The sequence below is a fragment of the Canis lupus genome, chromosome 13 (genome assembly GCF_011100685.1).
Source record: "Canis lupus familiaris isolate Mischka breed German Shepherd chromosome 13, alternate assembly UU_Cfam_GSD_1.0, whole genome shotgun sequence".
Taxonomy (NCBI): Eukaryota; Metazoa; Chordata; class Mammalia; order Carnivora; family Canidae; genus Canis; species Canis lupus.
The window spans coordinates 24,352,179-24,357,859 of NC_049234.1; the positions used below are offsets into that span (position 1 = coordinate 24,352,179).

Here is a 5,681-nt window from a genome sequence, read left to right on the forward strand (position 1 = left end):
GTGAGCAGGAAATAGGCAGAGACCACAGGATATTTCTGGCAATACTATTATAAATGATTAAAATTCCTTCTCTTACTTCCTCCAGCTTCTTCTGTCTTCTCCTCCCCATCTTGCTATGCTTCAATCGTTCTTGCTCTGCTTGGAGGTTCCTATAAAAGTGCTGCACCTGTATTCTCAAAACTCATTTTAGAGCAGGGACAAATAAAAATTAAAACCATTTCTGGAGAACAATCACTAATTCTCCCACAATCATGGGAGATCCCTCAGGAGTAAGAAAGAGCTGCCTCTTGTGTTTTTAAATAGCTAGCATGTCATCCATTCTCCTTGGGCATTGCCCTAGAGAAGATGTTTCCAAGAATTACACCTTTATCAGCTGTGTCTACAGAGCATCTAGGAGTTAGATGGAGGAAAAGAAAAACAAACAAACAACAAGTTAAAAAAAAAAAAAAACAGAAATCAATCATCTGAGTACTGGTTCCATGTACACTAAGTAAATGGATGTTTGATTTTTTTATTTTTTAATCTGGATGCTAGATCCCCACATCTGATTTATTGCTTTACACCCCAAAGCACCTAGCACTCTGTCTTGCACCTGGCATATACACCCAATAAATATTTATTGAATGAATAAATGCATGAATGAAGATAATGCATGGATGTGGGCAACTGATGACATTATAGGGAAAGGACTTGAAGATATAAAGCCTTGAGACTCTCTTTTTCATTGACAGTGATAAAATTTAAAGAAAATGGAACTTCTCAGAGTTTTTTTTATTAGGATTTTATGAATTCCCTAATGCAATATTCTTGATCGCCGCATGCTAGACAAAGGTAGCAGATGAGGGATAGTCCTTTAACTCAGATGACACTCAAGTTAGAGTTGCAGGACTTATACTAGAGTCTGTGTGTAGTTCATCTATATGTCTAAATCAACAACTGGTTACATAAAAACAAGGAATTAAAGGAGATAATATCCAGCATTATTCTGTATGAAGGGCAGCAGGACAAAGGTCAAGAGGTTAGGAAGAATGAGGAAACATTTTAGCCAAATATAAGAAATGCTTTTCCTGCAACATGAGCTTCCACCCAAGAATGAGAAAAGCAGTTCCACAAAGCAGTTTTTTCCTCTGGCACTGGGGACATTCAGCACATTTATTATGTATAAAGTACCTAGAGTAGAGCTTTGACATATAAGAATATTATAGAAGCATTTCTTCAATAAAACAAAAGCTGGAATACCTGAAATACTGAGTAGATGACTCCTGTGTTTTCTAAAAGTCGGCTTATGTGGTGGCTGGGCGATTTTGGATGAAAGTCACAAATAGGCTCCAGGATTTTGGGGCCCTAAGAAAATTTTACTGAAAGGCTAATTCAGGAAAGTGGACCCATAGGAGTGAAGAGAGACCAAAGAGTTGGTTTGGAAGGGGACTTAGGAAGATCCAGAGGCTCCAGTTCCCATCTCTGCAATGAATGGGAACTCCAGCTATTTCCAGTCTTTTCACCATACTAATTCATTTTCAAGTCCCAGAAAGTGGAGCACCTGATGGAAGGACCTCATCTCTTGGGCCATGTATGCTACCTAGGTTGCTTGATTAATTGGAAAATCAGACTATGGCAATTCCAGAGATAATTCCTCAAGAAGAAATGAGAGTATGATTTCCAAAAGGAAGTGTAATAGATACTGGGTAAGCAAAAAAACCTCAAAGGCCCATTAAGCCTCTTCCTGTGGAGGCTAAAGGTAGAAGCCATGGGACTAGGTAGGGGAATATTAGCCGTTCCAGTGAGAGATAAGGGTGATGACTGCTGGTGTAGTGATGAGAAGTGGTCAGATATATTTAGACAGCTGTGATTTTCCTGTGTTTTTCCCTGGATTTGAGGGGAAACAAGGATTTATTAATCTGGAGGCTTGAATCATGAAACTTCTGGCATTTGGTTGACAGTTATGAATTTGTTTGTTTTTGTTTTTGTTCTGCTTTGTTTTGTTTTGTTTGTTTTAAAGCCTACTACTTCATTTTGTCTCTGCTGCTTGGATTATCACTTTTTTATTATTTAAAATTATGGAATGTTGCAAGCAATAGTATTTGAGGTTAACCTTCACCAATAAGACTTTGGAACAATTAAAAAAAATGGTTGGTTCTGCAGAGCTCTGGTAATAAAACATTACGAAGTCCCACTGGATGGGGTTCATCACCCCCTGATTCACTCCATGAGCATTTTGTCCACAGATAGACCATTGCCTAATAATTTTTTCTGATGATGACAAGGAAGACTGAATTCATAACTGGATATATGCACCTTCTCTTCCTAACGTGCATCTAGTTACTCTGGGTAGAACAAAGTCATGGGCTTGGGAAACAGCATTATCTGCATTGTCCCTTGACTAGGGGCTCTGTAAACAGACATCTTGCCTGAATCCTGTGCCAGCAATATATTCATTGTCAAACTCGCTATGCAAATAACTGAACCCATATACATGTCTCAGTTTATTTCATTGTAACCCTCCATATGTGTGGGTGAAGTTAGATAACACATGTAATCAGACAGGCACCTATTCAGCCCTCACAATAGAGGACTATAGTTGACATTTTTATTAATATTAATATTACAACTAACAATAATGTCACCACTGTTACGTTATTGAGTATGATCCATTTCAGACACCCACGGCTGGTCCAAGGCACATTTGTAAAGATGGCCAACCTGTTCTACCAGACATTTTTCTTCAAGAAGAGAGGAAAAGTACCTAAAATATAAGCAAAACACTCTAAGAGAAGTGGAGGGAGAGACCTCAGAGCCTGCCATTCTTTATGCTCAGAACACCTTGGAAATGGTTCTACTACCCTGTGCAAAACAGAAACTTTTAGACTCTCAAGAATAATTACAGTTGATGCAAAACAGAACAAATGAAAAACAATTAATAACCAGAGAAGCCCCATTTTCTCTTTCCATCCAGGGCATAGCTTCTTAAAAGACTTTTTCTTTTCCGAATAAAATCAGATGAAATCAGAGAGGAAGATGAACCATAAAAGACTCTTAACTGTAGGAAACAAACTGAGGGTGCCTGAAGGGGAAGTGAGGGGGGGATGGGACATTTGGGTGATGGGCATGAAGGAGGGCACATGATACAATGAGCCCTGGGTGTTATATGCAACTGATGAATCACTAAACTCTACCTCTGAAACTAATAAAAACAATTAAGTCTTCTATTAAAAAAAGACTTATTTTCTTATTATAAAAATACTATCCATAATCTATCCAAACAGAGAAAACACTACTGGATTGTGCTAGCTAACCACCACATTAGCCAATTGCTGTTGGCATTTCCAGTAGCACTTTGTATGTACATAAATCTGCATAGAAACAGATTTGAATGGAATGCAACTGAAATGCTTTTGGAAATGAAGGGGGTATAGGTTATAATTTTGAGTGGGCTAGCTCTCGATACCCCATTAAGTGGAAAACCACTTAGGACATAGATCCCTTTTCAGGCTACGAAGTTATTTTGAGGGAATCCAATCCCTCTGGACTGTTATGGTCGACATGAACCACAACAACACTTCATCTTGTAAAACCTAAGGCATTTCCACTGACTTGATTCGCAGAATGCTGTGCTACAGGGGTATCAGTCTTGCATCTCTCCTTTAGTGACCCTTGTTTAATTGGGGCTTTAATAAAATCTCAGAGTGTTTCAGTTTTGTAGGAGTTATTAGAATATCTGGTTCCCATGACTACTGACATACAATGTGCATTACATTGGACATTACATTGGACATGCAGTATTCTAGAACCTTTGTGAGGGGAGGAAGTAGCAAATCCATTCCACGGATGAAGAAAGCAGAACCCAGAGAGATGACAAGATTTGTCCCAGTTCACACAACCTTTAAGTGGCACAGTAGAATAAAAGCTTACCTTTTGACATTAAAATCTTCTCTTTGCTCCCTATGGTTCCTGTTTCATTGTTTTGAGCTGAAGTTGCCATTTGCCTCTTTCTAACAAACACTTTGGGTTCTGAAATTGGATTTCCAGGCTGCTGATTCCAATGACTCTTGCTTGAAATAGGCAGCCATTGAGATGGCCTTTTAGGAAACCAAACAGCCAAAGTGGACAAGGCTCAAAGAAAAACAAAAACAGTACATTCATTTGGGCTTCCTGCCCATTCTCTGAATCATTCAGAGAGGATCATGAAGAAGAGTAAAGGCGCATTTTACTGTTAATGGATTTTAACTCACTTTTAATTCAACAGCAAATGGAAGCATCTATTGTTTTTGCAGATCTAACATCCCATTATTCCTCTGAAGTACCACTGGCTGACTGTTTTTATCAATGTTGGCATGGATACAAGTCTAGTAAAATGCAGAATATTTTAATACAATTTACATTTTCTTCCCAATTACCATTTAATTCACTTGATACTGGCCACATGGCAAACTTGTCCACATCCTAGACACCAGTTCTCTAGTGTTTTTTTATTTGAGCAATAACATTTAACACAATTTACTTAATTGAAAAATAATATATGTACACTGAAGCGCACTTGGAAAATATGGTAACTTATAAATTAATAAAATAAAGATTGTTGTGGTCCAACTATCCAGAAACAAAGACAATTAATAGTGTATGATGTGTGATATTTTTACTATCATAAGCACGTATTTTTTTAACAAAGTTGAGATATTTCTATATAAATTTATAACCTGCTTTTTCAAACTTAATAATATATTGTAAACACTTATTTAAGTCATTAGTGTCTCCTAAGACTTTATTTTTTATTTTATTTTATTTTATTTTATTTAAATTTATTTATGATAGTCACAGAGAGAGAGAGAGAGAGAGAGAGAGAGGCAGAGACACAGGCAGAGGGAGAAGCAGGCTCCATGCACCGGGAGCCCGATGTGGGATTGGATCCCGGGTCTCCAGGATCGCGCCCTGGGCCAAAGGCAGGGGCCAAACCGCTGCGCCACCCAGGGATCCCAGACTTTATTTTTTAAAGCTGATTACTTGGCTTCATAATTTTAAAAACTAATTTTTCATTGTTGGATATTAGTTTTCTTATTTCTTAACTTCTATAATAATACTCTTAACACATCATTGTACACAAATTTTTGTGCACAGCTGTTTCTGTGAGGAATGTTTTTGGCTGGAAATTCAAAAAAAAATCTATCTACTAGTTCTTAAATGATATAGACATTTTTTCTAAATAACAAGACGTTTGGAAGTAGAAAGCCCAGTAGGGGCACCAGGTAAACGACACCAAAGAAAGACTCAAACTCTTTCTGTCTTTTTCTGTCCCTGGTCTGAGTATTTGCTTTTTATTTTTATGCTTTTGGAGCTCATTGTTGCAATATGGCTACCATAGCTCCAGGCATCACATCTGTACTCAAGGAAGGAAGTAGTGGGAGCTAATGATGTTGGCCACATTCCAACAGTGTGATATCCATGTATTCATTCTAGATGCAAAGAACTCTGGGAAAGTGAGTATTTAGCTCTTCTAACATAGATATAAAATGAGGTCATGAGGGAACGGAGTTGGCAGTAGGTGTTAAGTTGGTCAACCAACAATGTCTGCCATAATCTATAATATAAAATAAGAATTTTCTCTCTATAGAAAAAAAAAACCCCAAGAAGGGATACCTTAGAATTTCATTTTTTCTCTGATATAAAAGAAAAACTTATTCATCCCA

General features: G+C 37.5%; 1 long non-coding RNA gene across 1 annotated transcript; it reads right to left on the minus strand.

Moving 5' to 3' along the window:
* Positions 1 to 2,547: 2,547 nt before the first annotated feature.
* Positions 2,548 to 3,718, minus strand: LOC111098483. The gene is made up of 2 exons (XR_005368298.1): positions 3,592 to 3,718; positions 2,548 to 2,743 (listed from the first exon to the last, which is right to left on the minus strand). It is a non-coding gene; the product is annotated as an uncharacterized LOC111098483 (long non-coding RNA).
* Between the last annotated feature and the right edge of the window lie 1,963 nt (positions 3,719 to 5,681).